At 37.1% G+C, this 25,656-nt stretch overlaps 1 protein-coding gene and 1 pseudogene across 3 annotated transcripts in view; one reads left to right on the top strand and one right to left on the bottom strand.

The window, feature by feature from the left end:
- The window catches only part of PKIG (cAMP-dependent protein kinase inhibitor gamma), a 149,771-nt gene that overhangs the window by 13,242 nt on the left and 110,873 nt on the right, over positions 1–25,656 (top strand). The window contains exon 2 of one of the 3 annotated variants that reach the window (XM_077168105.1): positions 13,741–13,837. The exons of 1 other annotated variant lie outside the window; for it this stretch is intronic. The gene's annotated coding sequence lies outside the window, so the exon portion shown is untranslated. Of the gene's footprint in view, positions 1–13,740; positions 13,838–20,424; positions 20,543–25,656 lie in introns of those variants that run through there. One more of the 3 variants, XM_077168099.1, reaches the window with a different exon arrangement.
- On the bottom strand, positions 6,313–7,126 carry LOC143680023 (intraflagellar transport protein 20 homolog pseudogene; annotated as a pseudogene).

The raw sequence follows: 25,656 nt of genomic DNA, 5'->3' as shown, positions 1-25,656 counted from the left end.
GGTGGTCGGATCCTAATTTCTAGTTAAACATACTTAATTGTATCACTTTCTTGTGTGCATAAAGTTTAACTTTCAATGGTTCATGATCATCTGCATGATACAGTTGGCACATAAAATGTCATGGTCATATTTTCCAAACTGGGACTTATGGTCTGATGGGTATAGTACACTTAGAGGGCCAAGAGAGCAGGATATTTTTAAATAATTCAGTCTCAGGGATATCACAGTTGTGCTTTTATTTATCTATAAAGAAGCAGTATAAAGTCATGGTTTGGAATGAGCTGCTGGAGTACTGTGGATATAAGTTCAAAACTTGGCCCAGGCACTTTCCACTTTGATGCACAAGTTACTTAACCTTTGCTCAGAGCTTCAAAGTTTCCTCGTTTGGAAAATGAATGTCAGGAGAGTACCTTATTTCTTGTGAGGATTGTATGACATAAATGGCTCAGCACAGGGCCTAGCACATAGTAAACACTTGACATATAAATGTTAGCTGTTGTGATTATTATGAGGCCTTTGAAACATATACACTTACTCGGTGACTATTTTTGCAAAGGTCAATGCTAAAGTCTCTTCTAAAAAACTTCAGTGTTTTTAAGTTACCATTCGAGAATTTCTTTATCTGGCCTGGCATGGAAAAAGGACAGAAACATTTTGAAGACCCCGTGCCCAATCTTGCACTCCCATAGGAAGACCTCACTTACTTGCCTTTCTCACACTATTTGAGTAACTCATTTTGACTTGTATGGCTCAGACTCCAGAGATCCCAGACAGCCTTCAAGTTGAATGGAGTTCATCACCAATGCCTTTTTCCCTAAGATTCTTTCAGTTGTGCACACCTGGAGTTTTGGCTTCATCCTCAGACAAGCAACAAAAAGAACTGCAGCAGTTCTGGGCCATAGATCCATATATGACATTACCAAAGGTTTAGAAAATGTCCCTTCCTCTTCTGCTTTTCTCCTAAGAGTAATAACTTTTCTCAGAAACTCCCAGAAAACTAACCATAGAATCTCACTGGTCTGATAGTTCATTCCTTTCACCAGGCCAACACCATGCCCAGATTGGCCAACACCTGGGTCTCCAATAAGTAATTTACAAAGAGAACCAGATTATCTGATTCAGAATTGTATCTGTGTTTCTGTTAGAAAGGATGTTTTTCTGTGAAATGAAGAATTCGACACTGAGTACGTTTGTCAGCTAGTAATTGTGTTGGCTGCTGATAATAGTATTCTGTTGTGTTTCATAATAGACTTTATTTTTTAGAGCAGTTATGCTTACAGAAAAATTATGCAGGAAGTAGAGAGTTTCTAATACCACCCTCACCCCCCACAACACACACAGTTTTCCTTATTAACATTTTTATTTATTTATTTTATTCTATTTTATTGTTTGCATGGGCAGGCACCAGGAATTGAACCTGGTTCTCTAGCATGGCAGGCGAGAACTCTGCCTACTGAGCCACCATCATTTTGCATTAGTGTGGTGCATTTGTTGCAGTTGATGAACCAGTAGAATTCTATTATTAACTAAAATCCATAGTTTATTTACACTTTGTGTTGTACGGTTCTATGGTGGTTTTAATTCCTTAATTTTCTTTGTGGTAACATATACAACATAAAATTTCCCATTTTCAAATATATAATTGCATTAAATATACAATGTTATGCCACCATTCATTACCAAAACATTTTCATCACCCATTAAACAATAACTCCCTATTTCCTCTTCCTCCAGCCCCTCCCCTGGGACTTGTAATCTACTTTTTGTCCCTATGAATTTACATATTCTGGTTATTTCATAAAAGAGAAATCGTACCATATTTGTCCTTTTGCGTCTGGCTTATTTCACTCAACATGATGTCTTCAAGGTTCATCCATGTTATAGCATGTATTGGAAATTCATTCCTTTTTTTGGCTGAATAATATTCCATTGTTTGTATATACCACAGGACACTTGGGTTGTTTCCACCTCTTGTTTATTGTGAATAATGCCACTATGAACATAACTGTACAATTAACTGTTCAAGTCTCTGCTTTCATTTCTTTTGGTTATATACCTAGGAGTGGGATGGCCGGGTCATTTGGTAGTCCTGTGTTTAACTTCCTGAGGGACTTCCAAACTGTTTTCCACAATGGCTGCACCATTTTACATGCCCAATAACAATGCAGGAGGGTTCCTATTTCTCTGCATCCTTGTCAGCACTTACTATTTTACATTATTTTAAAAATAGCCATTCTAGTGGGTATGACATGGTAGCTCATGGTTTTGATTTATAGTTCCCTAATGACTAATGTTGAACATAATGTTGTGTTGTTTGTCTTCTCATTGTTGAATTGTAGGATTTCTTTATATATTCTGGGTATTAAACCCTTATCAGATAAGTGGCTTCCAAATATTTTCTCCCATTCTTTATCTCGTCCTCCTATTTTCTTGATAATGTCTTTTAATGCACAAAATTTTTAAATTTTGATGAAATCCCATTTATCTATTTTTTTTTATTTTGTTACTCGTACTTTTGGCATAAAGTTTTAGAATTACAAAGTCCTAGAGAAGTTCCCTTATGTTTACCTCTAAAAGTGTCATAGTTTTAGTTCTCATATTTAGGACTTTGTTTAAATTTGAGTTAATTTTTGTGTATGGTAGGTGGTAGGGATCCAGTTGTATTCTTTTCATATGGATATCCCAAAAGATTATTTTTTCCCCCATTGAGTGGACTTGACACTCTTATTAAAAATAAATTGGCCATACTTATAAGTATATTAATGTTTTAAATAAGGCAGAGGTCATTTTTCTCTCAAAAAGCAAAGTCCAAAGTCGGCAATACATTGCTGCATGGCACTTCCACCGTGCCTTCAGATAGTCAGGATCTTTCTCTTTCTGCTTCACCGTCCTTAGCGTCTGGCTTGCACGTTCATGGTAGCTTGAGGTCACAACTGGGCTCTGGCTCTCGAGCCAAACAGTCCTTGAGACAGGAAGATATAGGAAGGGAGACGGCAAAGGATACTTTTTATAAAGCTTTACCCTTAAGCCTCAAACAACATGTTCAATTGTCCTCTCTTATCTGTGGGGGAGGCTAACCATTTTGTAGCAGTTCAATAATAAAAGGAAGGAATAGTAGGAATAGAAGGAATAATAAGGAAGAAGGGGGAAATGAATGCAGGCCAAATAACAACAGGCAGTCCCTCTCACAGAAAGCAGCCAGCAATGTTTACCCTCCATTTAGAGGTAACCACAGTTTTGATAAGTTTACTGTTGTTCTATTGATGACTTTTTAACCTAAACATGGATTATACGTTACATAATGTTTTTTAATTTGTATTTCTTTTTGACTATCTCATGAGTATTTTTCCATATAATTAATAGATGCTACTTAATCAAGATCCATGTAACAGATGCTGGATTAATAGCTTCTTCATTCTCACTGTGAACTCAATGTTTGAGTCCCAGGGCTCTTTGAATGTTCTCAACTAGTAGACTCCTCTCTACTGCGTTGTTCATGATGACTGTTTAAATTAACTAACATAAAATAAAATAATTCAGTTTTGCAGTTTCAGTTGCCACGCATGGCTAGTGGCTGCTCTGTTGGGCAGCACAGACAGAGAACATTTCTGTTATTGCAGAACATTATCGGTGCTACAGCCCTCTCATCTGTTTGGTGTTAGAGAGTTTTAGTGTGGTAGTTACGGTCTCCAACAGGAACCAGACTGCCTGGGTTTGAATGCTCTCAGCCATTTATGAATTGTGTGACCCCAGGTAAGCTATGTGCCTTAGTTTCCTTATCTGTAAAATCAATTCCTGTTAAATTAGGGGTAGAAGAGATGTCCAAAAGGATTGAGGGAAAAAAATAATCAAAATGAAGGATTTTGCGTTCCAAATACATTACAAGTATAAAGACATTAAAACTGGAAATCATAGACTCATAGACAAGCATCGTGGGTAGGGTTCGTACAAGTACTTCAATTCCTAAAACTTACTCTCAAAGAAAAGCTCTTGGTGCTTCATCAAGCTTTTGGCAAATGGATGTACACAGATTATGTTAACTGTTAATTGGTGTTTTTTAGATAAATTATACAGTGAGTCCTGATCCCATCAGGAAGAGAGCTTATGTGTTTTTTTTTTAATGTTATGCATGAATTATGCAGCAATTGAAATGAGTCATACCACCAGACCCTATTGATGAATATTTTAATTGTCTCTCGGATGTAAATATTATAAATGGTGCCCTAGTGACCTTCTTTGTTGCTAAATCTTCTCTAATGAATATAGATGAATTCTGCTTCTCCCCACTGAAAGGACTAGATGTTAGATCTGGGAAACATGATAATACCATCAAAGAGGCATGTGGGCATTCCATCCTTACTTTTTCTTTTGCAATTAACTCCTTTTTTTTCTTGTGGGACACTTAAGGATTTTAAATAATGTTTACTGTTTAATACTCCAAAAAGTTTGGACTGTCCCAGAGAGCTCAGTGCAATGGAATTTGTCCTGCTGTGACTTCTTTCTCCTACTTACATAGCACTTTGTTCAAACTTTTCTTTTTATAGCATTTCTCATAAATAGTCCTGCTCTATAATTATTTTGGCATTCATTTAGTCTCTGCTGCTAATCTCTCAGCTTACTGAGGATAGGAGTGCTTCACTGGACTTGAACTTATCTTATGCTTATGGAATGAATGAATAAATCAATGCCACTTTCTTCCATTATTACATAGCCATCTTCTGTAATACTACCCTTCAAATCCACTATTAGTGGAGGCTGGTCTCCTAGCCTCTTCATTAGGTCACATTCCTTGTTAGATGTTAAAAATGTTAAATGTATACAAGATAATTTTCAAATATAAAAAGGTATACAGTTTGAACAGTTACCAGAGGAAATCTTGTTTTGAGATGAGGGGAGAGAGAACATAAGGATTTTGGAATGCCCTAATTGTGGGGAGAGAAGCAAGGTATGTATGTTGGGCAGGGTAGAGAAAGAGGAGGCTGGTGGCCCAAAGACAAAACTCTGCCTACCTGCTTCATAGGATTGTTGCAAGGGTTGCATGAATTGACATGTGAATAGTGCAAAAAAGAGTAGCCATGGTGAGTTCTGCCATTATAATCATTCCTGCAAGGCTTGAGGGAGTTGAGTGTGGTGACTGTGCACTTAGTAGCCTTTGATACCAATCTTTCTGAGCTGCAGTTTATTTATCTGAAAACTGGTAATAATAATAGCATTTTATATGCTGCACAAGGCAATAAAATGATGCATGAAAATACTCTTTTTTTTTTTGCAATTAATCAAAACACGTTTTTAATCATTGCACTATTGAATGTATTCCATGGTTTAATTTAGTTTACTGTGTTGTACGGTGTGTTCTTTTAAAGCAGGTAGTTTCCTCTAATTTGTTTATTTTTTAATATAAATCTAGAAAACAAAAAAGTATCTTTAAAAACATTTAGTCCACGCTGCTCATTTTACAGATGAGGAAACAGAGCCCTTGGAGGGGTATGGTGACTTAACCTTTATATTTTCTACTACATTACGGTCCTGAAAAATGCTTAGAAAGAAGCAAAGCATATTGCCATGAATTTAAATTTAAATCAAGTTGGTAAAAAAAAAAAATTAAATCAAGTTGGTCAATAAATGGTTATCTAGCCCAAGGCCTTTCTGAAATTAATATGCCAACGTAATGTTTATTTCTGGATATCTGCTTAAAGCTAAGTCTTTCACAATAGCAAGGCTTTATCTTTTGATTAAAAATAAACAGGATTATGCCACCACAATAATTTGTTTTAATTTAACACCATTAATGAGACATAAAATGAGATTTGCATTAAAGGAATGACTAATATGAATATGTCACTTTCTCCCAAATTAATTGGTAAGTTGAACGTCATTCCAAACAAAATCCCAGTAGAAATATTTGGGGGAAACTTGACAATATGATTCTAAGTTTCACTGAACAGATGATTGAGAATACCTAAGAAATTCAATATATAGAAGAGTAATAAAGGGGAGATTATTAATAATAAAATGCCCTATAAAGTCACAATAATAAAATAGTTTGGTGCTTGGCATTAGCATTGACAGAGTGGACAGATGAATCAAAACTATATGAAATTCGCCCTAATGCTATTCCTTGAGCACATCTGCTTACAGGGAATCTAAATGTTCTCAACCAAGGTCAGTAGCTTAAAAAAAAAATTAACAGGAAAAATATCCTTGGATTTTCTATTATATGCTAAGTTCTTACCTTGGGGCTGCTTTAATTTATCATAATATCAAGACATAGTTTTTAAGCTTTAAAGGCAGGTGAGTCAGGACAACGCTACCTCAGGGTAGCTGCTGTAGTCCACAGCGGTCAGACCAGGCTTTGGGCTCCTATAAAAGCACGAAATAGGCAGCCTCAAGCCCTATTGCTCCTTTTCTGTGTAACCACACCAACATGAGTCTGCATCTTTTTATTTGGCAGGCTAATTACAGTGTTGGGGCCCATGCTAGGACTGAGACCACTAACTCTCAAGCCTTGCCATAGTCTAAAAGTATACAGCTTGTGGTTTGGGGCATTTTTTTTTCCACCAATATCCTACTGGTCTCCTTTCTAGCTGCATTTTCTTTTCTGCTATTAGTGCTTGTAGTTGCTGCTGTTGGGCTTCTCTCTGTTTTGCTATAGATTTAAGCAAATTCCGAGCACCAATGGCCTTCATCTTCTCATTTTCTGCTTCTTTTGCAAGTTGGTCTACAAGTGCAATTAAACCACCAACTATTTTCTGAAACTGGCCGATTTTGTCCACAAAGTCCTTGCACTCTTCCTTGAGCTCTGTGGTCTGCTGAGTAACCTCTGGGTCCAGCACCCGTAGTTTATTCAGTTCATCAAAGTGCAGTCCTGCTTCACCCAGGATGTCCTTGGCCATATCTGTTTCCCTTCCAGCTTCCCTAGAGAAGTTCTGCTCTGAAGGGGTGAAGTAGCAGCCAGGAGGAGACGTGTCAGAGGAGCAAGGGTCAGGAAAGAGTAAAGTCCAGTTGCTTTTCACAGGCATCTTTCATTCAATACACATTTCTTGAGTGCCTACTACATGCCAACACTGTCAGCTCAGGAGCGGCGGGGCGCTGCAGCCCAGGATGAGGCCTCGGCGCAGAGATCTCCGTTCACCCGGGTTCGGAGCGGGGCCCATCCGCGTCCGCCGCAAATACACTCTTGATTAATCACATTAGTCACAACTTTCCAGAGTATAGTTCCTGGTCTGGAGGGACCATATTTCTGAAATTTGGTGGGAGTCAAGCTGATTCCATGTATGAACTGTCATTCTGAGACTTCATGATATAGTATTTGCTCTCCAGATTCGTTAGCCTAGCAAATAAACATTATCGCACAAGCTTTATTTCAAAATTTTTCTATTTTTTTAATTTAGTTTTTTAAATCATAGAATATTTGTCCTTTTGTGTCTGGCTTATTCCCTCAAGATGATGTAAGACCAGATTTTTAAACAAAGTTGTGGATTTACAGGAAAATCATGCATGAAACACAGGGTTCCTGATGGTGGAGTTATAAAGAGAGAGTTAGGTTTAATAAATAAGTATGAGTGCTGAATCAGTATACTGATATTTCTTTTAGTCTTTAGTACCTTAGAGCTGCTAGAAATAAAAACCAAAAATTGTGAATTGTAACCCATACCAAATCCTGAAAACTGTTCTACAGTGAATTGTTATGATTTACTTTGAAATTTATTGCTTTTTTGTATATATGTTATATATCACAAAAGAAGAATAAAAAACAGAAGGAAGGAATAATAGAAAAGATAGTACTTAACAAATGAGTATAACTGCTGGATCAATATATTGATATTTCTTTTGGTCTCTAGTGTCTTGGAGCAGCTAGAAGAAAAAATGAAAAATCGTGGAACTGTTAGAATACCAAACTTTAAAGCCTGTCTATAACAACTTGCTAAAGTGTACTTGGAAATTTATTGCTCTTTTGTATATGTGTTTTTTTTTTCACGATAAAAAGTTAAAAAAAAAATACAGGGTTCCCATATATTAGCCCCTTGCATTAGTGTGAAACATTTTTTATAATTGGTGAACACACATTTTAATAATTGTAATGTTAACTATAGTCCATGGTTTATCTTAGGGTTCACTATGCTGTACAGTCCCATGGATATTTTTTCAGTTTTTATTCTAGTAATATATACAGTCTAAAACTTTTCCTTTGAACCGCATTCAAATATATAATTCAGTGCTGTTAGTTACATTGACTATGTTTGTTTCTAAACCACGAAAACAGTTTCACTTTATATAGCTTGTCCATATATGCACTAGGAATGAAGTATTAATCAAACAGGAGATAAAGGGATAAAAATAGTTTTCCTAAGGAGCCAGAGACATTTGCTGGGGACTAGGGTAGGAAAAATTTTGTAGCAGAATCTGTTTCACCATCTTTGACATATAAACAAAATCATTTGTGTAGATTTTTAAAAGTAATTATTTGCTCAGCTCTTAGTTAGATAAGTATTTAAGCCACAGATTACTTAGTCACTTTCCCAAAGCCAGAATTTTCCTAAAAAATCATTTTCTTTTCTTTTAAATGAAGACTAATTTTTTTAAGGTCTTTTTTTAAAAATATTTTTATTGACATCTTCACAAACATACAATCCATACATTGTATAACAATCAATGGCTCACAATATGACATAGTTGTATATTCTTTTTTTTAAAATATTTTTATTGACAAATCTTCACAAATATACAGTCCATACATGGGATACAATCAGTGGCTCTCAATATCCTGACATAGTTTGTATTCTTCTCCACAATCTTTTTTTTATGAAAAATAACCACATACAAACAAAAACATTCTTACCATATGATCATTCCGTTCTTGTTATATAATCAGTAACTCACAAAATCATCATAGTTGTATATTCATCATCGTGATCATTTCTGAGAACGTTTGCATCAATTCAGAAAAAGAAAACAGAAAAAAACTTATACATACCAAACCCCTTACTTCTCCCTTTCATTGATCACTAGCATTTCAATCTACTAAATTTATTTTAACATTTGTTCCCCTTATTATTTATTTATTTTTAATCCATATGTTCTACTCATCTGTTGATAAGGTAGATAAAAGGAGCATCAGACACAAGGTTTTCACAACCACACAGTCACATTGTGAAAGCTATATCATTATATAATCATCTTCAAACAACATGGCTGCTGGAACACAGCTCTACATTTTCAGGCAGTTCCCTCCAGCCTCTGTATCACACCTTAACTAAACAGGTGATATCTATTTAATGGGTAAGACTAACCTCCAGGCTAACCTCTCCACTCTGGAATCTCTCAGCTACTAATTTCATTTTGTCTCATTTCGCTCTTCCCTCTTTTGGTCGAGAAGATTTTCTCAATCCCTTGATGATGAGTCTCAGCTCATTCTAGGGGTTTTCTCAATCCCTTGATGCTGAGTCCCAGCTCTTTCTAGGATTTGTGTCCCACGTTGCCAGGAAGAGCCACACCCCTGGGAGTCATGTCCCACGTAGAGATGGGGAGGGCAGTGAGTTTGCTTGTCGTGTTGGCTGAGAGAGGCCACATCTGAATAAGAGAAGAGGTTCTCTTGGCCCTAAATTTAAGTAGGCTTAGCTTGTCCTTTGCGAGGTTAAGTTTCATATGAACAAACCCCAAGATTGGGGGCCCAGCCTATTGTTTTAGTTGTCCCCACTGCTTGTGAGAATATCAAAATTCTCCACTTGGGGAAGTTGAATTTTCCCCCTTTCTCACCATTCCCCCAAAGGGACTTTGCAAATACTTTTTTGTTCACTGTTTAAATCACTCTGGGATTTATCGGGGCATCATCCTGGACAAACCTCAAGGTTCCAAGTATTATGGTGTTCAATTAAGCTGTCCACATAAGTTATATTAGGAAATACACTAGTCAAAATATACATTTTGTACCAAATAAACATTTTTTGCTTTATTCTCACACATAAGTTAAAGTGTTAAAATATTAATTACCATCTATTTTCAACACCTTGCGTTATTGACATTCCTTAGTTAAGTGAAGACTAATTTTTAAACACTTTTCTTTTCTTCAGTACTGCAAAGAATTCTAGTTATGCAGAGCATTCGTGCAAACCACACACACATACACATAACTGTCTGAGATAAGAATTATACTATGGGAAGAGGAATGGAATATCCATAACGGTTGTAATAAATTTCTGCAGGGTTTGTTTGGGCAAGACAATCGGCTGTCATGTCCCCTGAATATGGGAGTTATATAAGCACAGATCAGAAAGTCAGTGACCCAAGCTTAAATTCTCAGGAAGTATCTTTTTTTTAAAACCACCATTGCCAATTAGGCTTGATTTTTTTTTAAGTTTGGTTTTGTTTTCAGATAGTAAAAACTGTCCTTCTTAGGATTTGTGGTTTATGGCATCTTGTATCTTTATGAATTTCTTTATTCAAACAAACTAAACCTATTCCATACTCCCAAATAACAAAACAAACAAGTAGAAAGCCCAGTTTTATCTCAAAAAGAACAATACCCTGATGCTATTATTGGTTCCCAGTGACATATGAATAGTTAGTTAATTTCCTATGGAGTGCTCTATTTAAGTGTTTTATGAACACAGTCTTTTTCTTGATTCTTTTCCCTGGTATTTCAGCATATTTTGCTGGCATTTCTTTTCAAAGGCTCCAGTACAAATCATCTGTAGTTGTCATCTATTCAATGTTGTATTAGAAGATGTGCTACTTCTAATTTACATTGAAATAAATTCTTTAACTTCTAAAATGAGAAGGTTGACTGGAAATCCTTGAATTTTTATAATTATGGAAACCCTCTACTACTCTAATACTTGTTTATGTCCTTGAGTGAAAAGGAAGTTGGAAGGGGGTGTAAATGTCCTCTTTGAGCTTTGATAATCTTTGAAAAATGAAATATGGAACTAGTTTTAATTTCTGAAGGAATTTGGGGATCTTATACAGCACTTAAGGTATACTTTAATTTTTTATACACTATGTCAATTTTATTCATTCATTTAAACATACATTGACCATCTACTATATGCTTAGCATTGTGTTGGGTGTTTTACATGTATTAACTCATTTAATTCTCACAAAAGCACTGTTAGAGAGATAGGATTGAAATACCTACTTGCTTAAGCCAAAAACCTGGGCTCCACCCTCACTTCTTTCTCTCCTGTCCCACATCCAGTCCATCTAGATTTATTGCTATAGCAGCACAAAAACACCCTGCTCCCTGCTGCAACCTCTAATCTGTCCTCATCTCTCCCCAGACAGCAGCCTCCTCTCTGGTCTCTCTGCTTCCTTCCCTTCATGCCCTACTACAGTCTGTTCTCCACATAGTAGCCAAGTTGAATTTTTTTTCTTTTCCTTTTTTCCCTTTTTTATTAAGATAATTGTCTATTCATAAACAATGGTAAGAAATAATACAGAGAGCCCATGTGCAGTTTGCCTAGTTCCCTTCAATAATATCTTGTAAAACTGTAGTACAATATCATAACCTGTATGTTGATAGTGATACAACCCACCAATATTGCTCAGACTTCCCAGCAGCGTGAGCTTTTAAAAACATAAATTTGATCCCAGCTTGAGAAAGATCAAAGGTGATGGTGGAGTTATACAGAGGTCGGGTTTAACGAATGAGTATGAGTGCTGAATTGTTATACTGATACTTCTTTTAGACTCCAGTACCTTAGCACAGCTGGAAATAAAAACCTAAAATTGTGAAATTGTAGCTCATACCAAACTCTGAAATCTGTTCTACAACTAATTGTTGCTATATATTTTGAAATTTATTGCTTTTATGTAAATATGTTATTTAAAGAGAAAGAGGAGTATAACAGAGAAGATAGGATTTAGCAAATGAGTATGACTGCTGAATCATTACATTAATATTTCTGCTGGTCTCCAGTGTCTTAGAGCAACTAGAAGAAAAAATGAAAAATTGTGGAGCTGTAACCCATACCGAACTTTAAAATTTGTTCTATAACTACTTGTTAAAATGTACTTGGAGAGCAGAAGATGACTTTATTATATAAAAGAGAGGGATTTTCCCCACCCTGACACCAGGCAATGTATTTGGAAACTTTTGTGTACCGTAGTTAAATGATCTTGGGACCAAAAATTTTATAGGAATTTTTAAATATCTGAAAAGAAGCTTACATTTATATCACTTTCTTTTCCTCCTGGAATGTTAAAAACTTATGTTTTAATGCTGATATCTATCATATTGTTCTGGAAAATACGTGCCTTCTCTTTGTATCGTATTCAACCAACCTGACTATGAAATTAACTACACTCCCCATGTCCATAAAATTGCTTTAAAGAATAAATTATGCTGTTTTTAAAAAAGTGTTTGAGAAGCAAATCGACAGGCAATATTTCATAACTTTTTAGTCTTCAGGAACATGCCTCTGAATGTGAATTACAGATGTCCCTTTTCTTACGAAAAAAATCAAAAGACAACACTCTGAGTTTACGGAGTGGATATTTGATGTGTTTTATAGTGTAAGGTGTATTACTATGATATTATGATTGGATGTGTTTGCAGAGCTAGTGGATGTTGTTTAAAAGTGTGGTCTCTGTTATAGTTAGAAACTTAAGACCCAAATTAAAGCACAGCCATATTCTCAATGCCTCATACTTCTTTACCTTTTTCTCTGGATATATGTACATTTTCAAATGACTCTATTAAAGCAGAAATATAACCAAAAAAAAAATGTACTTGGAAATTTATTGCTTTTTTATATATATGCTATATTTTACAGTAAAAAAAAAAAAGAAAGAAAGAAAGAAAAGAAAATTGATCCTAGTTTAAAGCACTTCCGGGGCTTTCTATTGCACATGTATATTCAAATCCAAAATCCTTAGCACAGTTCCCAAAACCCTGTAGGACCTGGCTCCTGCCTGCCTCTGCAGCCACTTTTCTTGCTCACCAGCCAGCCTTAGCTTCCTTTTCCTGGAACCCACCCTGCTAATTCCTACCTCAGGGTGCTGGCACTGTGGGTTGTCTAGGATGCTTGTTCCCCAGCATTTCACAGGCTGACTTCTCTTTCTTAAGTCTCAGCTCATATGTCACCTCAAGGCAGCCTTCCTGGCCACTCTAATGTAGTTGCCCCCACCCCCATGCTTAGCTCATTTGTCCCATTACCCTGTTTAATTTTCTTCACGTAATTCTATATGTCACATAATTTGTCACTGTCTGAAATTCTTTGTCTATTGTGGTTTAATTGCTTTTTGTCCAGTAGAAGATAAGCTAAAGAGAGTGGGGATTTTGTCTATTCAGTTTATTGCTGTATCTCCAGTGCCTAGAGCAGAACATGGCACATAGTAGGCTCTCAATAAATGTTTCCCAAATGATTGAACTTTATGGGCAAGGAAACTGAATTTCAAAGTGATTAAGTATCCTACAGCTCTTAAGTTATGGAACCATGACTGGAAGCCACATGTGCAAAGACCCTCAGGTAGAAAGTTTGGCCTGTTCAGCGAACAGTGAAGCTGGACGATAGACAGAGGGAGGACAGTGGTATGATTTGAAACTAGAGAAATAATCAGGCTTGGATCATATCAGGCTTTGCAGAACATGGCAAGGAGTGTGGATTGTATTCTGAGCACACTGGGAGGTGTTGGAGGGTTGTAAGCAAGGAACGAAACACTGGTCCAGCTTAGCTCTCTGGAATTTACTCAGAAAAGTAGGTCCTAACCTGGAGCAATACTTTCCTTTTCCTTGCATTTCAGGTTCTCTTGGAGACCACTTCAGGAAAAAGACTGTGGTCCTTGTCACCATCAGAACACTATCTGCTAATCACATCACACCCTCCTTTCAAAAGGAAATGTAAGCAGATTGATGGGTTTGCTGGGCATGGATGTGTTCAGGAGGTAGCTTCTGGGTGACATCCAGATTAGCACTCCAGCATACCCTGGCCTCTAATAGACCACACATGCAGCTCGAGATTTTTCAGAACCACATTTGGCTTTTTATGTTAGCACAAAAGTTATTGTCAAGTGGAGTGGCTTGACTGGGGCAAAGTCTTTCTTTTTTAATTTAAAAAAAAAATGACAACAAAGAAACACAAGCATTCTTAACATATGATCATTCTGTTATATGTATAATCAGTAATTCACAATATCATCACATAGTTGCATGTTCATCATCATGATCATTTCTTAGAACATTTGCATCAATTCAGAAAAAGAAATAAAAAGACAACAGAAAAAAATTCATACATACCATACCCCTTACCCCTCCTTTTAATTGATCACTAGCATTTCAATCTAAATTTATTTTAACATTTGTTTCCCCTATTATTTATTTTTATTCCATATATTTTACTCATTTGTTGATAAGGTAGATAAAAGGAACATCAGACACAAGGTTTTCACAATCATACAGTAACATTGGGAAAGCTATATCATTATACAATCATGTTCAAGCAACATGGCTACTGGAACACAGCTCTACATTTTCAGGCAGTTCCCTCCAGCCTCTCCATTACATCTTGACTAACAAGGTGATATCTATTTAATGCATAAGAATAACCTCCAGGATAACCTCTTGTGCTGGTCTGAATCTGTGGTGGACCCCAGAAAAGCCATGCCCTTTGATCCTCATTCAATATTGCTGGGTGGGAGCATTTTGATTGTTTCCATGAAGATGTGACCCACCCAATTGTGGGTGGTAACTTTTGATTAGATGATTTTCATGGAGGTGTGTCTCCACCCACTGAAGGTGGAGTTGCTTACTGGAATCCTTTAAAAGAGGAAACATTTTGGAGAGAGTCCCTTTTTGGTAGAGTCATGTGAAAGCCAGCAGATACTGCCATGTTCACCATGTGCCGTTCAGCTAAGAGAGAAACGTTGAACATCGTTGGCCTTCTTGAACCAAGGTATCTTTCCCTGGATGCCTTAAATTGGACATGTCTATAGACTTGTTTTAATTGGGACATTTTCTCGGCCTTAGAACTGTAAACTAGCAACTTATTAAATTCCCCTTGTTAAAAGCCGTTCTGTTTCTGGTATATTGCATTCCGGCAGCTAGCAATTTAGAACACCTCTCAATAACCATCCAGAGATAACCTCTTGAATCTCTCAGCCATTGACACTTTATTTTGTCTCATTTCGTTCTTCTAACCCTTTTAGTTGAGAAGGTTTTCTCAATCCCTTGATGCTGACTGTCAGCTCATTCTATGGGTTTTCTCAATCCTTTGATGCTGAGTCTCAGCTTATTCTAGGATTTTTGTCCGATGTTGCCAGGAAGGTCCACACCCCTGGGAGTCATGTCCCATGTAGTGAGGGGGAGGGCAGTGAGTTTGCTTGTTGTATTGGCTGAGAGAGAGAGGCCACATCTGAATAAGAGGTTCTCTTGGTCCTAAATTTAAGTAGGCTTAGCCTGTCCTTTGCGAGGTTAAGTTTCATATGAACAAACCCCAAGATTGGGGGCTCAGCCTATTGCTTTGGTTGTCCCCACTGCTTGTGAGAATATCAATAATTCGACTTGGGGAAGTTGAATTTTCCCCCGTTCTTACCATTCTTTGCAAATACCTTTTTACTCACTGTTCAAATCACTCTAAGATTTATCGGGGCATCACTGTGGACAGACCTACAAAATCTCATGCCCTACTTAAGGTTCCAAGTATTATGGTGTTCAATTAAGCTGTCCACATAAGTTATATTAGGAAATACACTAGTCAAAATATTAATTTTGTACCAAATAAACATTTTTTGCTTTAGTCTCACACATGTTAAAATTTTTAAATGTTAATTACTATCAATTTTCAACACCCTGCAGTAATGACATTCCTATGTTCTTCCTCATGCAAAAACAGTTTTTTAAATTTGTACATTTAGTCACTATCATTATACACTCTAAGCATTCCTAGATTATACCATCTCAGTCTTTATTATCTTTCTGATTTCATTTGTGCCCCCAGCCCTCCTCCCTCTATCATTCTCACATTCAGCTTCATTCAGTATTTTAACATAATTGTATTACAGTTAGGTAGTATTGTGCTATCCATTTCTGAGTTTTTATATTCAGTCCTGTTGCACAATGTGTATCCCTTCAGCTCCAGTTACCCATTATCTTACCCTATTTCTATCTCCTGATGGTCTCTGTTACCAATGAAATTCTCCAAGTTTATTCATTAATGTCAGTTCATATCAGTGAGACAATACAGTATTTGTCCTTTTGTTTCTGGCTAATCTCACTCAGCATAATGTCCTTAAGGTCCATCCATGTTGTTATATACTTCATAACTTTATTCTGTCTTACAGCTGCATAATATTCTATCATATGCATATACCACAGTTTGTTTAGCCATTCGTCTGTTGGTTGACATTTAGGCTGTTTCCATCTCTTCACAATTGTAAATAATGCTGCTATAAACATTGGTGTGCAGATGTCCACTTGTATCCTTGCCCTCATGCCCTCCGAGTAGATACCTAACAATGGTATTGCTGGGTCATATGGCAATTCTATATTTAGCTTCCTGAGGACCACCAGACTGCATTCCACACTGGTTGTATCATTTGACATTTCCACCAACAGTGGATAAGCGTACTTCTTTCTCCACATCCTCTCCAGCACTTGTCGTTTTCTGTTCTATTGATAATGGCCATTCTGGTGGGTGTGAGATGATATCTCATTGTGGTTTTGATTTGCATTTCCCTAAAAGCCAGGGAGGTTGAGCATCTTTTCATGTGCCTTTTGGCCATTTGTATTTCCGCTTCTGAGAAGTGCCTGTTCAAGTCTTTTGCCCATTTTGTAATTGGATTGTCTGTCTTTTTGTTGTTTAGTTGAACAATCTTTTTATATATTCTGGATACTAGACCTTTATCTGATATATTGTTTCCAAATATTGTCTCCCCTTGTGTAGGCTGTCTTTTTACTTTCTTGATGAGGTTCTTTGATGCACAAAAGTATTTAATTTTGAGAAGTTCCCATTTATTTATTTCTTACTTCAGTGCTCCTGCTTTGGGTGTAAGGTCTAGGAAACTATGGGGCAAAGTCTTCTGATCAAGTTTTAATCTGAGGCAGAATTTTAAACAAGGACAAATTCTTCAGAGAGCAAATGCAGCAATTTAGGTCAAAAAGAGATTTCATTGTGCATCCTTTGGGAGGGGCTGTGAGAAGCTAAAGAAAATAGAAAGTAAAGAAAGTCATAGCCCTGTCTTCAAGAAGTTTGTGTTCTGTTTCTAAAGATACCTACAAATGGAAAGGCAATTGACTATTCACTGCAGTCCTATGCTAATGTCCAGAGGAGGACAGCCAAGTGATGGCTGAGTTTGTCTGGTGGTTGGTTGAGTTCCTGAAAGATGAATAAAAGTTATGAGGGAGGATGGAGAAAAGATGTGCCAGGTGGGATGGGGAAAGAATAAGGTCAGATGTCTGAGGAAAATATGTACTAGCATTTTAGAGGCATAGTAGAATCTTATCTGACTGGAGCAGCTTTGAGAAGGGGGATAGCGAGAAATAATCTGATCAGAAAGAAAGAGTGTGAAAAACACTCTTGATAAAGAATTGCCAACCCTTCTGCTTGTATAAGTAATTCAGACTGGCTAGGTGGGCAGGTGGGCGGGTGAGTGATTACTCACTGAGGTGTGATGATAATTAATAGTTGGCATATTAGTTATGCCTACTTCATAGTGCTTCCTCTGTGCCAGGCTCTATTCTAAGCACATTCCATTTATTAACTCATTTAATCCTTATAACAATCCTATGAGGAGGTATTATCATTATCCTCATGTTACAGCTGGGGAAACTAAGGCACCAGGAGAGAAGGTAAACTGCCCAAGGTCACAAAGCTCCAGAACTTTGCTCTTAACCTCTGTTACAGCCTCTCACTTAATGAGGGCCAGATGGTTTCCCAACCCTCAGCTTTTTGTAATGAAAAATGTCAAACATACAGGAAAAAAGAAAGAAATAATACAATAAGCAGCATCTGAGTCAAATACCCAGCTCTAACAGTTGTTAATATTTTGCTGGTATATGCTTTGTATGCATGTGTGTATGCATAGGTATATATTTCAGTTTTTTATAAATTTTTCGAAAGTGTATTACAGACATGATAATTCACCCCTAACTACAAAATCAAGCATCATTTTCCTTTGATTTATATGGTAGGTGCATTCTTGGAAAATACATTTCCTCTTAAAACCATGCAAAAGTACTTTGCGTTTACATGTAAAAAAGGAGTTAAGCTCTAGGTTCAGATAATTATAAACAGGCTTTTCACTGCAGGAATATCTTGGTATTTGAAAAGCAGGCAGGATAAAGGGAAGTTTTTGTTTCTGTAGGACTGTCCCACAATTTGCAGGGTGGTTAGCATCCTGGTCCCTACCCACTAATGCTCATTTGAGTGGGAAACAAACAAACATTCTGTTAACCATTTCCAGAAAGCAGAGCTGTACCTATTGAGAATTATTGACTTAACTGGTCTTCTAATGAAGGAGTTATAGGTTAAATTAAAAGCAAACGTATGCTTACAGAACCCTGACCATAATTCATGTAAATGATAGAACTTATCTATAATGCTCGTTTTGTTACAACCACATATGTTCTAGATATTTATATATATATTCATTTATTCAGTTACATCCCACCACCTCCATTAGCTTCTTCCAGAAAGGCTATATGGTATGTGTCTCCAATGCATTGATTTGAATTGACTGGGAAATATTTGAAATTACTGTGCTTTTCTATATAAAGGGACTTGAAGCAGATGCAGGATGTATCACAACTTTGTTTCTCCCTATTTTGCTGGGGTTACAGAAGAGTTTATCCCAACTGTACTGTTCCCTGAACTCCACTGATATCTTTAACTTTTCACTGTTGTGTGTCCAAGTCCATTTGTCAAGCCTATCTCAAATGTCCTATTGTTCATGAATCTTACTCAGAGCCTGACATCAAGATAATATTCAGACCTCTCTTATGACACTCACCATAAGACACTAATTGCTTTATGTTACACTTGATTGTGTCTGCACTCTCTTCCATATACTTTTTTTAATTTAAGAAAACAAACAATATACTTAGAACCTCCAAAAATGGATATCTTAGTTAGCTTAACCGTAAGTATATTTAAATAAAGTATCCATATTTTCCACATACTTTTTGATAATAGCTTATCAAAAGGAGGGCAGCTCCTGTGTGGGCTGGCCTTGTTCAAAATCCTGGAAATAGATGAATCTGTCCTAAGTAATCCTGTCTTCTTTACTTTCTTGATAAATGGAGTGACCTCTTATTACCTCATCCTCTGTGGTACCTAGTCTGTCCATTGCCTTGTCTCATTTGTCTTTCTAGATTAAGTTGAGGGTGCAGGGAAACCAGCATGCACTTCTGAGTCAGATCTGAATTCAAATCCTGGTACTCCAATATGCTACCCCTGTGATATCCAGGGTCGTTATCTATTATCTTACAAGATTGTTGTAAAATTTAAAGCTTTACAACACCGTTCTTCACACATAGTAGGTGTTCATTAAGTGGTAGTTATGGTAAGGGAGACTCACCATTCCTTCAGGTCACTTGAGTGAGTAGAAGGAACTTTTGGGATCTTAACTGTCTCAAAGGAAATGCTTGCTTAGTCTTGGGGCTTTTCCAAGGAGAAACAGACTCTGGGGAAAGTCTGGCCCATCGCTGATTAACTGTTTCTTTTTTAGAGTCAATGATCCGCATCTCTGTTTTGGAACTACTTATATAATGCATACCACCTGTTATTTGTGTATTTTTAGTAGTGGGAGTCGGATAATCCTAATCCTGTCTGTAAAAGAGCAAACTGTTTACCAGAAGCAGAGCTTTTTTCTTAACACTGACTCACACTGACTCATCCTTCTCATTTTCCTTCCCACCACTTCATAACAACCTTGCAAGGGAAAGAATTTTTAGGGAATTCAGTCGGATTATTTTTTCTTGACTTTACAGAGCTAAAATCTGAAGGTGTCATGTCATTATTTCTATTTCGGGAAAAGCTTAAGTTTATGCTGCCCTGGAGTGCCAGTCTGACCAAGCTATGTAGCTGAGCATCTCACACAAAACCTTGTCCAGACAAAACAATTCTTTTGGCTGAGGGGTTAACGAAGTGCCTAAAGCAAACATGTTAAACAAGTATACATATCCTGCTCTTTGGACATTGTTGTCACCTTAACTTAAGTTCTATTGAACCTGAACAATTTCTTCCTGAGAGAGCAAACCCCAAGCAGAGTTAGATCCAAGTTGCCATGCTTTAACAGTTGGCTTTGAGATGACAGAATTCAGACAGCACATTAGGCTCAGCAAAATGGAGAAGGAACGTTTACAGATCAGAATGACTAATAGCCTTATGCCTTCATTTGATAGCGAATATTTACTGATCCTCTGTGATGTGTCAGTTGCTAGGGCTACAGCAGTGAAAAATATAGACTGACCCTCATAGTCTGGTGTGTGTCTATTTTAGTTAAGTAGATATTGTGGTGGGGGAGTCCAGGATGCTGAGGAAACATAGAGCATGAAGGGAGAAAGGAGGGCTTCCCAGGAGGAAAAATCACCCAAACTGAGATTGTCAAGGTAAGTAGGCGTTAACTAGGAGAGGAGGTGGGGTGAGGGAGTATTCCTGGGAGAAGGTGCCACAGGTGTGGAGGCCTGAGGTGGGGAAAGTACTTGGTGGTAGAAGAGCTGAAAGAAGTTCCAGTGTAACTGGAGGACAGTGAACTGAGGAGGAAAATGGGCATACGATAAATTTGGAGAAGCTGGCAGGGTCAGATCATGCAGAGCATTATAGATCACTTCATTAATTAAAATTATTTTTTAGTTGAGATAATTTACTTGTGTGAAATGCCTAGAATTTGCTTTGACGTATATATACAGCCATGTACTCAATAGCCCAACTACAGGTAAGGAATTCTAACATTTTACTAAGAGCAAGGGGAAATTATGGGTTTTTGAGCAGTACTTTTGGTGATCTACTTGCTAGCTTAGAACCTCAGAGGGGCGCCAGGGCCAGATGATGATTTGCTAGTGGTAGTGGTGGGGGACCCCAGCTTGGGAACCAACTTGGGTCTTGATTTTCCAACGTTGTTTTTAGCAGAGTATACCAGGACAAACTCCTGATTGCTTTGTAGGACACCAGGTGTCTGCACAGAGCACTGAAAGCTGTGGCTTTGTGAGATCCTAGGCAATCTGCATTTTGAAGAAAGCCTCTGCAGAGACAGGGAATTCTCCCAACTTAATTTGCAGGACACAGGATAATAATCACCTCATTGATTTATTTTTGCTACTGTAGTACAAGCAGCATTTTTTCTTATCTAAGAATAAGGTATTAAATATATAGATACATTCTGGGCTTTAAGAACTTATGAAACTATCATTTAAATGTTCTATTTTAATATCTGGATTTTTTATATGGTTCCAGAAATCATTTAACATGTTACTGTGCTGCTTTTGTTGTTGTTGTTCTTAAAGAAAAGAAATTGTGGATAGAATTACCTTCAGAGTTTCTAATTAGAAAATGCTTTTATTTCTATTAAAAGCAAATGTAAAAAGTATTGAGGGATCCAGGTCTTCAAAAAACTAGAAGTATTGAGGGATCCAGGTCTTCAAAAAAACATGTGCTTAAAAACACTTGACTGTTAAAATATCCTGAAATATATTTATAGGAATTTTCATTTCTCATCAGATTTTGTTTGTTTGTTTCTCCAAAGCTTGCCAGGCTCACTAGGTTTTATGGAAGTTTATATATGTTTTTGTACCCAAAAACCTTAAGCTAAATCCTTCTAAGTATCCAAACTACCTTGTTATCTTTCTGCCTCTAAATACCATCTTGCCGGCTTTGGGTAAATTACAGAGTAATTTAGGCCCACATGGCTTGAGCTCACCCACAGCTCTTTAGAGATACTTGAGGATTTCTTATGAAAAGCAGCCTGCTCATACTTTGGAAATATTCCCTTCAACTTAGTACTCCCACCCATCTTGTGTCTGTGTGTGTAGATTGTTCTCCACTGAGTTTTTTTTTAAGAAAATATTCGGTGCATGATAAAGTCATAGGACTCAAGGGTTGGAAGGGATATTAAAGATCCCTTCAATTACAAAAAAGTTTACTGTAGATTAATTACTGTTGACTACTAATCCATCCATTGCCTAAAATAATCTTTTTTTTCTATCCACATTGAGCTGAATCACCAAACTTTAAAAATATATATTGGGCACATATATTTCCCATTTGTTTAATACTTTTTTGCTCATATGTGACAGCAGTACTTAAATATTACCCTAATGATACCTTTTAGCCAATAATAGTAGTAAGTGTGTGAATGAAGACCTGTGCTAAATTTGGATTTCAAATATAACATTTTCTTTTTCATTTATGGCAGAGTAGTTGAGAGATACTTGTTGATATTTTACTAATTTTCTCAAATTGGTATATGAAATCATACTAGAAGTGAAGGGTTAAGTCTCCTGTACATGGTTAGCTTTCTACTAAGTCTTTGAAATACGCCACTTTCCAAAAGGCCCACTAGTTGTTTTCTTTTTCCAGGCAATTAACTTTTTTTTGGGGGGGGGGGTGCATGGTCTGGGAATCGAACCCGGGTCTTCCACATGAAAGGCAGGCATTCTAACCTCTGAACTACCCTTGCACGCTCAGGCAATTAACATTTTTATTGTGTAGTTAGAACATACATACAAAGCAAAGAAATAAAAAAGCAATAGTTTGCAAAGCACTCTTCAAAAAGTAGTTACAGAATAGATCCCAGAGTTTATCAGGGGCTACCATACAATCCCCTCGTATTTTTCCTTCTAGCTGCTCCAAAATATAGGAGGCTAGAGGGCTTAAATACTTTATCATCACAATCGACTTTTTTTCCTTCTTTTTTCATGAACAATAATGTATCTACAAAAAAGCTATAAATTTCCAAGCACAAGCACCGCAATTAGTTGTAGAACATATTTTAGACTTTGACATGGGTTAAAATTTCACAATTTTAGATTTTTACTTCTAGCTGCTCTAAAATACTGGAGACTAAAAGAGATATCAATTTAATCTTTCAGCATTCATATTCATTTGTTAAGTCCTGTCTTCTATGTATAATTCTACTATCACCTTTGATCTTTCCATACCATTCTTTGGAGTTGATTTGGCTATGGCAATTCTAACTTTTTTATATTGGAAGGGTCTGTCACTAATATGGAGTAGAAAGATATATCTGATGTTCCTACTCTATATGGAGTATGAGGGACTGGGCTTGGTTTCAGGATTTACCTGGACCAGGGACCCATCTGGAGGTTGTGGTTTCTGAAAAGTTACTCTAGTGCCTAGAACCCTTGTGGAATCTTATGTATTGCCCTAGGTGTTCTTTAGGATTGGCTGGAATGGTCCTGATTGGGGGTTGGCAGATTATGATAGATTGCAGGGTCTACCTGAAGCTTGCGTAAGAGCAACCTCCAGAGTAGCCTCTTGATTTATCTGAACTTTCTCTGCCACTGATACTTTATTAATTACACTTCTTTTCCCTCTTTTGGTCAGGGTATAATTGTTGATCCCACAGTGCCAGGTCTGAGTTCATCCCTGGGAGTCCTCTCCCGCATCATCAGAAGAACTTTCATGCATGGATGTCATGTCCCATGTAGGGGAGAGGGCAATGCTTTCACTTGCAGGGTTGGGCTTCGAGAGACTGAGGCCACATCTGAGCAAGTACAGAGGGCCTCCAGAAGTAACTCTTAGGTATGCCTACAGGTAGTCTAAGCTTCTCTGCTACCTACATAAACTTCACAAGAGTAAGCCTCGTTGTGATCAAGGGCATGGCCTATTGATTTGGGTATCCCTAAAGTTTAACACAGTATCAGGGGATTCCCTGATGGTAAGGTTTAATAGTTCCGTAGTCTTTCTCCCCTTCTCAGGGGCCTTTGCCAATATTTTTTATTTTAATTTTTTATTAATTAAAAAAAAATTACAAGAAAGAAATGCAAACATTCCCAACACATACACTCAGCAATTCACAGTATCATCACATAGTTGCATATTCATCATCATGATCATTTCCCAGAACATTTACATCAATTCAGAGAAAGAAATAAAAAGACAACAGAAAAATAAAACAAAAACAGGAAAAAAGAATTTTACATATCATACCCCTTACCCCTCCCTTTCATTGATCACTAGCAGTTCAAACTAAATTTATTTTAACATTTGTTCCCCCTATTATTTATTTTTATTCCATATGTTCTACTCGTCTGTTGACAAGGTAGATAATAGGAGCATCAGACACAAGGTTTTCACAATTACACAGTCATATTGTGAAAGCTATATCATTATACAATCATCCTCAAGAAACATGGTTACTGGAACACAGCTCTACATTTTCAGGCAGTTCCCTCCAGCCTCTCCATTACATCTTGGTTAATAAGGTGATATCTACTTAATGCATAAGAATAACCTCCAGGATAACCTCTCGACTCTGGAATCTCTCAGCCATTGACACTTTGTCTCATTTCACTCTTCCCCCTTTTGATCAAGAAGGTTTTCTCCATCGCTTGATGCTGGGTGCTCATTCTAGAGTTTTTCTCAATCCCTTGATGCTGAATCTCAGCTCATTCTGGGATTTCTGTCCCACGCTGCCAGGAAGATCCACGCCTGGGAGTCATGTCCCACATAGATAAGGGAAAGGTGGTGAGTTTACTTGCTGTGTTGGCTGGAGAGAGAGGCCACATCTGAGCAAAAGAAGAGGTTCTCTTGGGGGTGACTCTTAAGCCTAATTTTAAGTAGGCTTGACCTATCCCCTGTGGGGTTAAGTTTCATATGAACAAACCCCAAGACTGGGGGCTCAGCCTATAGCTTTGATTGCCCACACTGCTTGTGAGAATATCAAGAATTTAACTTGGGAAAGTTGAGTTTTCCCCTGTTCTCACCATTCCCCGAAGGGGACTTTGCAAATACTTTTCCACTCACTGATCAAATCACTCTGGGATTCATCAGGGCATCACCTGGACAAACCAACAAAATCTCATGTCCTATACAAAGTTCCATGTACTTAAGGTGTTCAACCAACTATCTACATAAGTTATATTAGGAGATGCACTAGTCAAAGTATAAATTTGTACCAAATAAACATTTTTTGCTTTAGTCTCACACGTAAGTTGAAAATTTAAAATATTAATTACCATCTATTTTCAGTACCCTGCAGTAATGACATTCTTTTGTTCTTCCTCATGCAAAATCATTTTTTAAATTTGTACATTTAGTCACTATCATTATACACTCTAGGCATTCCTAGATTATACCATCTCAATCTTTATCGTCTGTCTTTCTTTGTGATTTCATTTATGCCCCAGCCCTCCTCCCTCTGTCATTCTCATATGCAGCTTCATTCAGTGTTTTAACATTATTGTATTAAGGTTAGGTAGTATTGTGCTATCCATTTCTGAGTTTTTATATTCAGTCCTGTTGCACAATCTCTATCCCTTCAGCTCCAATTACCCAATATCTTACCCTATTTCTATCTCCTGATGGTCTCTGTTACCAAGGAAATATTCCAAGTTTATTCACTAATTTTCAATTCATATCAGTGAGACCATACAGTATTTGTCCTTTTGTTTCCAGCTAATCACACTCACCATAATGTCCTTAAGGTCCATTCATGTTGTTACATACTTCATAACTTTATTCTGTCTTACAACTGCATAATATT

Source organism: Tamandua tetradactyla, chromosome 1, assembly GCF_023851605.1.
Source record: "Tamandua tetradactyla isolate mTamTet1 chromosome 1, mTamTet1.pri, whole genome shotgun sequence".
Classification (NCBI taxonomy): domain Eukaryota; kingdom Metazoa; phylum Chordata; class Mammalia; order Pilosa; family Myrmecophagidae; genus Tamandua; species Tamandua tetradactyla.
Note: the sequence above shows the minus strand (reverse complement) of the source record. Positions and strands in the feature narration are given on the sequence as shown.